Source organism: Callithrix jacchus, chromosome 8 (genome assembly GCF_049354715.1).
Source record: "Callithrix jacchus isolate 240 chromosome 8, calJac240_pri, whole genome shotgun sequence".
NCBI classification, from domain to species: domain Eukaryota; kingdom Metazoa; phylum Chordata; class Mammalia; order Primates; family Cebidae; genus Callithrix; species Callithrix jacchus.
The window spans coordinates 125863332-125875869 of NC_133509.1; the positions used below are offsets into that span (position 1 = coordinate 125863332).

Here is a 12538-nt window from a genome sequence, read left to right on the forward strand (position 1 = left end):
GAAGTGGTTAAGAAAGGCTTGATCCAAATCCTAGTTATGCCACTTAAAAGCCCTTGACAGGTCGTATGACTCTGTCAGGCTGGAACCATGGCAGTGACCAAGAAGCTCTTACAGATGGACCTGTAAGGGCTGCTAGGAATTGAGGAGAAGGTGGCGGACAAAGAGGTGAAGAAGGCATATAGACAGTAGGCCCTCCCCTGCCACACAGACAAAAATCCAGATAATCCCAGAGCAGCTGAACTCCTCCACCTGCTTTCTCAGGCCTTGGAGGCACTGACTGATGCTGCAGCCAGAGCTGTGTATGACAAGATCAGGAAAGCCAAGAAGCAGGCAGCAGAGACGACCCAGAAACCTGATGAGGAAAGAAGTAAGGTGAAGCTTGATCTGGAGGCCCAGGAACGGCAGGCCCAGGCCCAGGAAAGAGAGGAGGAGGAAAGTCGGGGCACCAGGACACTAGAGCAAGAGAACGAACCCCTGAGAAAAGAGGGTTCCCGGCAGCTGGAGGAACAGCAGAGGCTGATCCGGGAGCAGATACAGGAGCATGACCAGAGATTGAGAGGAAAGACAGAAAATACTGAAGGCCGAGGAACCCTCAAACTAAAACTAAAATGGAAGTGCAGGAAGGAGAATGAGTTAAAAGGTGGCTCCAAAGACATCCTTCTACGACTTTTGCAAAAGTATGGTGCGGTTCTCAACCTGATGCTTTTTAGTAAGAAGGCAGGCACTGCTGTGGTAGAGTTCGCGACCGTCAAGGCTGCGGAGCTGGCTGTCCAGAATGAAGTTGGCCTGGTGGATAACCCTCTGAAGATTTCCTGGTTGGAGGGACAGCCCCAGAGCACCGTGGGCCACCCAGCACCGTCAAAGGGCTCAGTGCTGTCACAGAGGGACTACGAGAGCCTCGAGAGCCTCAAGAGCCTTGTCGTGATGCGCATGCACCAGGTAGCCAAGCTGCAGGTATGCAGCGGGAAGACCAGAGGGGGCCTCCCATGTAGCCCCGGGGCTCCAGCCACCCGCTCCCCAGCCCTTTTCTTCAATGTCACCAATAAAAGTTAAAAAAAAAAAAAAGGGTGACATTGAACAAATTACTTGTCTGCGTCTCAGATCCCAATAATGTAAAATGGATCCTCAAAGCATACTGATATCTACAATTTGCTCTGAAATGCATTTTTAAAAATAAGATACATTTATAAATAAATATAGCTATAAACAGATATGTCAAAAGCAAATACAACAAAACATTAATTGTGGAATCTAGGTAGTAAGTATAAGGGTATTCAACATACAATTCTTTCAAATTCTCTGTATATTAGAAAATGGCCATTATAAAATGACAGAAAACAAAATAATACCTACCACATAGAATTTAATGAGGATTAAATGAGTTAAATTTATACAGAGCTTGCTGTGTGCCAATAAGCAGTATTATAAGTGTTTGTAAATAAATTAATGCTTTGGGACTCCAATTTGAAAAAAATAAAACTATAAACATCTAGAATTAAAAGTTTTCGGGTATAAATAATTTCAGTGTCTTTCCAAAGTTTAAACTCATAATTAAAAATTTTTTAAACTTGTGGTCAAAAATACATAAAATTTACCATCTTAACCATTTTTAAGCATATGGTATCGTTAACCATATAGACATTGTTATGCAACAGATCTTTAGAACCTTTTCATCCTGCAAAATAAACTGTATCCAATGAACAACTACTCCCTTTTTCTTTTACAAAGATCACTCAGGTTCTTCTCTCAGCCCTGAGAACCACCATTCTATTTTCTGTTTTTAAGAGTTTTACAGATGGGCGTGGTGGCTCATGCTTGTAATCACAGCACTTTGGGAGGCTGGAGGCTGAGACCGGCAGACCACAAACAAGGTCAGAAGTTCAAGACCAGCCTGTCCAATATGGTGAAACCATTTCTACTAAAAAAAAAAAAAGGGCCGGGCGCGGTGGCTCAAGCCTGTAATCCCAGCACTTTGGGAGGCCGAGGCGGGTGGATCACGAGGTCAACAGATCGAGACCATCTTGGTCAACATGGTGAAACCCCGTCTCTACTAAAATTACAAAAAATTAGCTGGGCACGGTGGTGCGTGCCTGTAATCCCAGCTACTCAGGAGGCTGAGGCAGGAGAATTGCCTGAACCCAGGAGGCGGAGGTTGCGGTGAGCCGAGATCGCGCCATTGCACTCCAGCCTGGGTAACAAGAGCGAAACTCCGTCTCAAAAAAAAAAAAAAAAATACAAAAATTAGCCAGGCATGGTGGTGCATGCCTGTAGTACCAGCTACTTGGGAGGCTGAGGCAGGAGAACCGCTTGAGCCAGGAGGTAGAGGCTACAGTGAGCTGATTGTACCACTGCACTCCAGCCTGGGCGACAGAGTGAGACTCCGTCCCCTCCCCCCCCCCCCAAAAAAGCAAAACAAAACAAAAAAAAGAGTTTTACTATTAATGTATGATTTTGTAGTAAGAATAAATCAATGTACATGGCCCGGCCTAGAGTTCACATTGGCATCAATATAGATCTAAAACGAATACCAGAAACATAGGTAGTATTTTAAAATAAACACATAATGGCTTATCTTTCTCTAATATGTCAAGTAGATTATATAAAAAGCCAAACTCATAAGAGATAACCACTTTTAAAATAATGATTTGGCTTTCTTCTAATGTTAAATTCCATTATTTTATTATGTAAAAAAGCTTAAGACATTATTAAAGAGTCATGTGTTAAAAATAATTACTCCTGGTTCTTACTATTAGGACTCATTTTTTATTTCCTGAGAAATGTACAAGCCTAGCTTTCCAAAAGCATTGTTCATATACTAGATTATATCTATATTTATATTTGCTTTATATTTATATATTACTTACCTATATTTGCTGCTACACTAAGAAGATAAGGAATTATTTGTTGATACACATTAACTTTCATAGGAAATTAAAAGAGGTTATAAATTAATTACACTTTCTTTTGCAAAGTATACTACCCAGGAAACCCTAGTCATTCACAAAGATCACTCAGATGATCTATGAAGAGCTGTTTTTGTTCATAATCTACTACCTTTATTATTTTGTTTCTGGCATAAATTAACACTTTGCCTGCTATAGGAGTTCAAGCCTCCTATCCCCAGGGCTCAAGAGGAAGGGTATCAGTGCCTTCTGTACTCAGGGTAGAAGATGTCCAGGCGATGAGTAGCAGCTCAAGGTATATTCTCTTTGGTTCCTGCTCTCATTAGTTTAGCAGCTAAGAGTTTTGTTTACTCTTTTTATTGCTTTTCCACCCATAATGTTCCCAGGCAGCTAGTAGGTAAGGCAGAGCTTGGAAGAGGTTCTTCTCTCTCCCATACCTCAAGTCCTAGGTCTTAGAAAAACTAAAGAATGCTGGTCTTGAAAAGAGCTTAGCCCTGGGCTTATGAAGAAAAACCACTCTCTTCCATCTCAAGTCTCTGCTAGAGTTTAGATTTCTTGGAATTTTCTTGCTTAAGAACAGCAAGATTCCAGTAAACAATCTTAAGAGGTATCTGCGTAGGGCAAAGGAACAAGTAAATCCTTAAGCAGGTCCATGTGGTCCAGCCCAGCTCACCAAGGTCAAGGTTTCAGTTTGGGGTATAGAACCAAAGATCAAGTGTCGAGAAATGTTAAGTTTATGAATATTGATGAATGCTGAGCGCATGGTAAAAATATATTGTTTGCCAGGAAGAACGATGTCAAGGAAAACCTAGCCGCCCCTCCCAAGTAGAAAACTACTTGGGGCATTCAAAGTGGCAGGACAATGTATAAATATCATAAACCAGTTAAAACAATTCTTTAAGATATCTGACCCTGCCCCCCTGGCTCCCTCATGGAGAATATTAAATTTTTGCCTGTAAGCAGGCACCAGCTGCCTACTTGGCATATTTTATGTTAAAAGAAAATACCAAACATCTGTTTGTTAATAATGATCACCTGTTCAGAGAGAATAAATGTGGGTCAGAGTCTGCTTGAGGCCTTCAGGCTGGAATGCTGTCAGCTCCTAAGGCTTTCAGCTCAGAAGGCTGCTGGTCCCCCAGACAGACCCACTTTGCTGTTCTATCTGGGTGTCTGCCTCTCAGTTCCTTCAACACTGCCTGGGTGGGGCTCTCTATGGACGAGCTGGCTCTTGGTAATCAAGCTTGCCATCATGTACACCTTTATTTTGTCTTCATTTTCTTAATCACACCTGGGACCCATGCAGTTGAAACTATGATAGAATAGGATACAGAAATCTTAATCCTTATGATAGTCCTCAAAGTTATTGTCTGAGATTGTCAGATAACATTCCGTTGGTTCTTGTCTTTGTTCAAAGGAAAAATTAACTGAAGACATTTGAGCACCAAAAATCTATAGTTAACGTATTTTTAAGTTTTACTAAGGTACAATTTACATACAATAAAATTTATTTACTTAAATGGACAGTTTGATGAATTTTGGTAATTGTATAGTCACAACGCCACCACCACAAGCATGATATAAAACAGTTCCATCACCCCAAAAAGTTTCTCAATGTCCTTTTGAAGCCAATCACTTCCAGGGTAACTAATAATCTAATTCCAGTCATTACACTTTTAACTTTTCTAGAATTTCATATAAATGAAATCATACAATATGTAGTTTTCTGGCTTTCAACTTCATTTACTTATCCTATGGTCTTTGAGTTTCATCCAGGTTTTTAAGAGTCTACTATTCTCCACCAGAATCTCCATAGTGTGAACTGCACTTAGCCTTAACTTCAACTGCCCTCATAAATTATTCTAAAAGAGTAAAATTTAAAAAAAAATTTTTTTTTGAGACGGAGTTTCGCTCTTGTTACCCAGGCTGGAGTGCAATGGCACCATCTCGGCTCACCGCAACCTCCGCCTCCTTGGTTCAGGCAATTCTCCTGCCTCAGCCTCCTGGGTAGCTGGGACTACAGGCACACGCCACCATGCCCAGCTAATTTTTATTTTTAGTAGAGACGGGGTTTCACCATGTTGACCCGGATGGTCTCGATCTCTTGACCTCGTGATCCGCCCACCTCTGCCTCCCAAAGTGCTGGGATCACAGGCTTGGGCCACCGAAAATAAAAATTTTAAAGGTGATATGATATAGGCCCATCTCAGAGCTCTTGAACTTAATAACCACATGATTCTTTTTTTTTTTTTTTGCCCCTCTTCCTGAATCTGAATCTTTTCCATTATATTTATTAGGCAAAGTAAATAAACACGTATGAAAGCAAATCGGTAGTAAGCGCTATCATGTTTAGGCATGGGGGAGTATTTGTCCATTACAAAGATTTTTTTTTCACTGTGTTAATGGCAAACACATAAGAGGAAATGGAAAATATCATACTATATAGAATCCTAAGTAATAAAAAACACATATTCAAGCATGTGAGTCTAGGTGTCTAAATAGTTTTCACTCCTGTGCTATTATTTTGTCATTATGACTAAAGCTTATGTGCATGAAAGTCTAAAAATAAATTACATTTCTCTTAATTGTTAACCTAAGAACAAGAGCTCAAACTTCTCTACAATAATATTAACAGTATTAGAACAAGACTTAAAATATTTACACATTTTATCTCACCCTAAGGGTGATATAAAACATCAACCAATGGCAGAAGTCTGCATGTGTGAGTCATTCACATGTTTTAGTAAAGTCCAAAATATGCTTCTCAGATGATGTAGAGCTACCCGCATGCCTAGGACCAGACTGTACCAGAAACAGTCCTGGTAGAATTGTACATTGTCTTTCTTCATACTCAAAAGGAGATGGTACTTTATTGTGCTTGTAGGAGAAAAAGGACTTTTGCTCCTTTTCCTATGCCAGGCATGTCTTTGCCCAACTCCCTTTCTAGTTCTCTCCAAAGGTAAGAAAGGTGACTAATTAATTTATTCAAGAGTCCAAAACCCCTAATGGGCACGATTAATAGGTACAGTCACTGTGTTAAAAGATCAGCCTCCACACAAGGTCTCTGGTTTTTTGCCTCAAATTTCTTGTGTAGCCTGACAGATTGGCCATTCTCTTGCACTTCTCCCTTCAACGTACATAGCAGTTAGCTAAGCAGATTCAGGGATTCTCCTGGGAGCTGGTGCTATGATTTGAATGTTAGTATCCTTCAAAATTCATGTTAAAATCCTAATCGCCAAAGTGATGGTATTTGGAGAGGGGGCCTTTGGAAGGTAATTAGGTCATGAGGGTCATGACGGGATTAGTGCCTTATAAGACAGGAGAGTCTGTGCTTCCTCTCTCTCTCTCCTTTCCCCATGCAAGGACACAAGACGGCCATCTGCAAATCAGGAAGTGGGCCCACACCAGACACCAGAGCTGCCAGCACCTTAATCTTGAAATTCCCAGCCTCCAGAACTGTGAAAGATAAGTGTTTGTTGTTTAAACCAGCTAGTATATGGTATCTTTGTTAAAAAAAAAACCCGAAACTAAGATTTCGGTTTTTACTGGTGTTTACTCACTAGTTTCTTCTCCATTCTAGCCTTCTAAGTCACACACCTGAACATGCTGGTCTAAAGATTATAATTAGATGGAGCTGGAAGGGAAGTAGGACGCCTCACTTAGGCATTAAAACCTAAACTACCTGCACCAATGCAGCTTCCACAGAAGAGTTTACACTGGCGTGTTGGATGCTTGCACAACTCTTATTAAATTTGTACTGTGATTCCCACTAGCTACTTGTGCCTTGCAGATGGATCACTCATAACTCCTGAAGGAAAAGAGTCCTGGGAGAGCAGGGTTTAGGCATTTCTGGATATGTGACTATAACAGAATAGTGGAATCAAACCTTACCCTCAGCCTCTAAATCCCAACTAAGAAAAAGATTAACTCCTTCCCATAGAAAGAATGCCTATGAAAACTTTTCAAAAGCATACAAAACAACAAAGAATATCAACAAACTAAAAACTTAGAATAGAGCTAATCAACTGGTACACAGCGGTATGACTATATCAGTTGTTTGTTTCTGGTGTCTATTCTGATGCCCACATGAGTTGTTAAATGTTAGTAAATTTGGACTAAATCAGTATTTTAAATCTTTTCAAGGTCTACATCAGGTTTACCTCTATTGTATCAGCTTAAACTGTGCTCCTCTCCAAAAGCACTTAATTTTTTTATATTAATGCCTTAAGTTTAATCATTTAGGGAAAAAGAGGTGTAAACAGTTTTAATGCTTTCACAAAGCAATTTTAACCAATTTTTCCATGAATTTTGTGAAATCCCCTCATATGTACCTTTTCACATTCCCATTAACAGTGCATGAGGATTCCAATTTCTCCACATTCAGTCCATACTTATATTTTCTGTTTTTTTGGTAGTAGCCATCCTAGTAGATATGAGGTGGCAATTAATGTAATTTTTAAAACAGTAAACTTAAGGATAAAAAGAAAATTGCCTTTTCCTTCAGATTTAAATAACTTTGTGGTTGTTTTCTTTATAAAATAATCCAGGTTCCCATTCTGGCTAACACAGTGAAACCCCATCTGTACTAAAAATACAAAAAAAAAAAAAAACATTAGCCAGGCATGGTGGTATGCACCTGTAGTCCCAGCTACTTGGGAGGCTGAGGCCGAAGAATTGCTTGAACCAGAGAGGCGGAGGTTGTAATGAGCCAAGATCATGCCACTGCACTCCAGCCTGGGCGACAGAGTGAGACTCCCTCTCAAAAATAATAATAATAATCCAGGTTCACTGTTCTTTTTTTTTTAAAAAGTAGGTCTAAAGCAGACCTTGAAAATCTCCCATAATCCCAACCCAAAGGTAGCTATTGTTAACCCTTGTCATGGTCTACCAGGATTTCAGCCACAAACCTATTATTGATAAATGGCTTCTTAACTTTCTAAGCAATTCTATTATAAGTGTAGTTTGTATAATAATTTTTTAAGTTGTGAGATGTTTAACTTGGAACTTTCCACTCCTATGTAGGAAAACGATCAGTAAAAATGCATTTTGCACTCTGTTGCCATAGTTTCAGCTAAGCTGCACAAATGTAATTGCACAGAGCATGTGCTGAAAGCATTTGATTAGATCCAATGATTCACTTATGTTAAAGGCTTAATTTAAAAGCACTTTTACAATTAAGGTAGCAATAAAGAGAACAATAATGCTTTTGAAGCCATTTCAAATACATTTCTCAGTATATGACTAAGGCATTCATATGCCAGACTATATTCAATGAATTAATCATTTATTAAACTTGAAATAAGATATGAGAAATGCAATTTAATAAACAAGCCTGTAAAGTCTGTGGACATGAAGGAGAATATCATCGTGTGAAGACAGTTAGAAAAGCTCACTGAGAATATAGATCCCCATTTACTCAACATTCAAGAGTGCCTACTAAAGGCCAGTGTTCTGGGCTATGTGCTAAATCTTTACCTAAGAAGTGTAGGATTTGTAATAGCAAAAAAATGAGAGGATGGATGGAGAATTCTGGACTGGAAGAACAGCTGGAGCAAAGATATAAGTAGAAATAACCATGTTCCTAGGAGACAATAATAAAAGGACTGTTCTAACTGGCTACAATGAGTTTATGTGGGAAAAACATAAAATAGGTAAGTGGAACCAACTGAAGCAAAACCTGGAATGCCAGACTAACTAGCTTTAATTGAATCCATAATAATGGCTCTTGACTTGATAAAAGTAATGTTTTAGAAAAATTCTTCTGGTAGTAGTGTACAAAATGCAGAGAAGCAGGGAAAAATGATTGCTAAAAAATGATGAGGTATTGCAGTAAATGAGGTGTATATAAGAGGGTCTGGTCTGAGTAAAAACTAGAATGAAGGCCGGGCGCGGTGGCTCAGGCCTGTAATCCCAGCACTTTGGGAGGCCGAGGCGGGCAGATCACGAGGTCAAGAGACCGAGACCATCCTGTTCAACATGGTGAAACCCCGTCTCTACCAAAAATACAAAAAATTAGCTGGGCGTGGTGGCGTGTGCCTGTAGTCCCAGCTACTCAGGAGGCTGAGGCAGGAGAATTGCCGGAACCCAGGAGGCGGAGGTTGTGGTGAGCCGAGATCGCGCCACAGCACTCCAGCCTGGGTAACGAGAGCGAAACTCCGTCTCAAAAAAAAAAAAAAAAAAAAACTAGAATGAAGAGTAAAGAGTAAACCCGAGAATTACTGCTGTAACGCTGAGTTTAAGAAACATCCATTGAATACCCGTCTTGGGTGTTGAAACTACAAAAGGCACAGGACAGGGTCCTCAATTTCAAAGATAAATTAATTATTCTGTTCCATTTTTCCCTACTGGCCCCTGCTATGGTCTGAATGTTTCTCTCCAAAAATCGTATGTTGAAATCTAATCCCCAATTTGTTGACATTAAGAAGTGGGGCTATTGGGAAGTGATTAGTCACTAGGACACTAATTAGTTATAAAGGCACTAATCCCATCCAAAGTCCCTCATGGATGGGATTAGTGCCCTTACAAAAGAGGCTTGAGCGAGCCTGCTGGCCCCTTCCACCATGTGAGGACACAGCTAGAAAGCACCATCTATGAAGCAGAGAGCCTTCACCAGACACTGAACCTCCTGGTGCCTAGAAGTGTCAAAACTAAATTTCTGTTGTTTGTAAATTACCTAGTTCAAGGTTGCTGGGCTTTTTCTTTTAATAGAGACGAGGTCTCACTATGTTGTCCAAGCTGGTTTCAAATGCCTGTCTCATGCAATCCTCCCACCTTGGCATCTCAGAATACTGGAATTATAGGCATGAGCCACCACACCTGGCCTTGTCTAACGTATTTTATTATTGTAGCCTGAACAGACTAAGACAGCCCTATATCTAAAGCATAAGAAATGCAAGTCTAGTGAATGGTAGTGTCACCAACAGAATAAGGAAGTCAAAAGGGGAAGTTTTTGGGTTTCAACACTGATTTTGAAGTAACAGCAGAAAAATCCCAAGAGCTGTCAATCTAGGCAGCTCTAGACAAGGAACTAAAGTTCTGCAGAGACATCATGCACAGAGTTGTTAAGAGAAAGGCAATGGCTAAAGCTTTAAGATGAATGCCCTTCAAGAGACCACACGAAAGGACAGGCAAGTCTAGATGATTACCTAGAGTTATGAAATAAGAAGAAAAAGAACCAGAGAGGTGCTTCAACTGTGTATGGAATTCAAGGAAAGACAGCACATCAAAAAAGAATATCAGAGCAGTCAAATGCAGCAAGAAGGTGGAAGTGCATGAAGACTGAGACACTCTAATTTGACTAGGTCAACAGTGATATCTTTAAAGAGCCATTAATAAGGGAAGAATGAGAGCAAAAGCCAGATTTCAAAAGCATAATGAAGGAAGTGAATTTTTAATAATTTGTTTACTAAATTTTTTTAAGTTTACTAAACTTTACTAAATTTTTTAAAGTTTAAAAGATGTTATTTTTTAAAATAAAACAAATAGTCAAAATAGAAGAAAGATGGGTTATCTACATAATGACCTGCCCTGACATACCATGACATGACTGTTAAATAAGACAGTGACCACAGAAATGACCCCCTTTGAACTATACAGTCAAACAGCACTGGCTGGACTCTAAGCATTCAGGCCATAAGCTGGGGAGCTAGAAAATTTGACCCAGGATAAAAACAACAAGCTAGCTCCAAGAACCATGAGTTTTACAAGGAGATTTCATAGAGCCATAATATCCTGGATCATCAAATTGTTCAATAACATTGCAACCCAAGTCACATCTAACTTTTTAAGGATGCTTTGAAACCCCTAATGTCAATGTCAAAATGGGCATCTAACGGCCCATAATAAAAATCCAAGCCCCAGCCTAACCAACTATAAGAACAGAAAAGCTTGAGCCTAAAATTTACACAGGAACGTTACACTATAAGGGTGTGGATGGAAAAACAAAACAATAACAATTCTGTTCAAGGAATGAGGTGTAATGAAAAGGAATAGAGGGAAAATGGGAAAGAATCATATGAAACTTTTTTCCAACTTAAGGCAGATGAGAGAGAAGACCCATGGGCAAAGGGTATATAGGAAAGGCTAAAAAGTAGAGACGGGAAGGGTAAGTTCCTAAGGGAGCAGGTTCTTCAGGCACTGATAAATAATGGGATCCAGGGCAGAAGGCACTCAAGAATTCAAGGATAGATAGAAGAATATGTTAAGGTGTCAAAGGTGGGAAAAAAACAAAACACAGGATTTCTAAATGACACAAATGGTTTCTGATGGAAGTACCAGAGAAGCAGTACTTCTCTGGATCAAGAGAACGGCTGAGCAGTCAGCTTGGCTAAAATATGCCTCGGGATGAAATGAGATCTATGCAAAGTCACCTTATGAAATACAAATCACTGTATGCAGAGTAGAACTTGAACCTTCCTAATTAAAAGAACAAAATGTCTAAAAGAATGGACCACAAAAGACAGACTGGACAAAATGAAAACTAAAAAACAGAATTCCAAATTGGGCAATGTGTTTCTAGCATTATCCATGGGACCTAACCTGTCAATTCAAACATCAGGTTCCCTACCAGGAAAATGGCTGTATCATGCTCCCAAGCCTTAATGTCTTTAGCTATTATAACATTTGACCAATTCCAGGCCGGGCACTGTGGTGCACGCCTGTAATCCCAACACTTTGGGATGCCGAGGCAGGCAGATCACAAAGTCAAGAGATGGAGACCATCCTGGACAACATGATGAAACCCTGTCTCTACTAAAAATAAAAAATTAGCTGGGCGTGGTGGCAGGCACCTGTAGTCCCAGCTACTTGGGAGGCTGAGGCAGAAGAATTGTTTGAACACGGGAGGCGGAGGTTGCAGTGAGCCGAGATTCACACCACTGCACTCCAGCCTCGTGACAGAGTAAGACTCTGTCTCAAAAAAAAAAAAAAAAAAAAAAAAGAAAATTTGACCGATTTCTTTTTTCTATATCCATTCTCACCATGGAAAGGTATCATTTGAGTCCTTCCATCCTTTGCTTGTAACTACAGCTGTAAGCACATAGTCAAGACAGGAAGAGAAAACACACATAGCATAATGATCCAGTGTTGAATGAATTGTATTTGCCACTATCAAGGCACATTTAATTAACAGCAATATATACATAATATATACATACTTACTGCAGTAAGTAAACCATGACCTACTCAATTATTTTTCTATTTTTTTATTTCAGAAAAAAGGAGAACAATTATAAAAAGCAACATTGTGAAATTTAGTTGTGAATGCAATAAGAAGGATAGAAATTTATAGCTTGTTGCAGCTAAACTGAAATAAGCCACCATCTACTTTAAATGATCTACAGAATAATAAATTTCTAAAACTTAAATTTTATTCAAAACCTTGTCCAATTTTCAGTTAGTTGACAACTTTTTTTCTCTTTCAGACATTAGCTCATCAATTAAAATTTAAAAAGAGGGAAAAAAACCTAATATGTTAATAAGAAAGTTCCTATTTTTGATAAAGAAAGGAGTTTCAGTCCTAGCCCTTACTCCTTATTCCTCAATAAATAGTTTCATGTTCTCCTTTCCAACACCGTCAGTATTAATGAAATCTCAATATTAACCTCTAATTTTCAAGTTCTGGTGCGAATAAGATCATG

General features: G+C 39.4%; 1 protein-coding gene and 1 pseudogene across 6 annotated transcripts in view; one reads left to right on the plus strand and one right to left on the minus strand.

Moving 5' to 3' along the window:
* The window catches only part of RPS6KA5 (ribosomal protein S6 kinase A5), a 199372-nt gene that overhangs the window by 141120 nt on the left and 45714 nt on the right, over positions 1 to 12538 (minus strand). The gene's annotated exons all lie outside the window — the stretch shown is intronic.
* LOC100412284 (dnaJ homolog subfamily C member 17 pseudogene) lies at positions 88 to 992 on the plus strand (annotated as a pseudogene).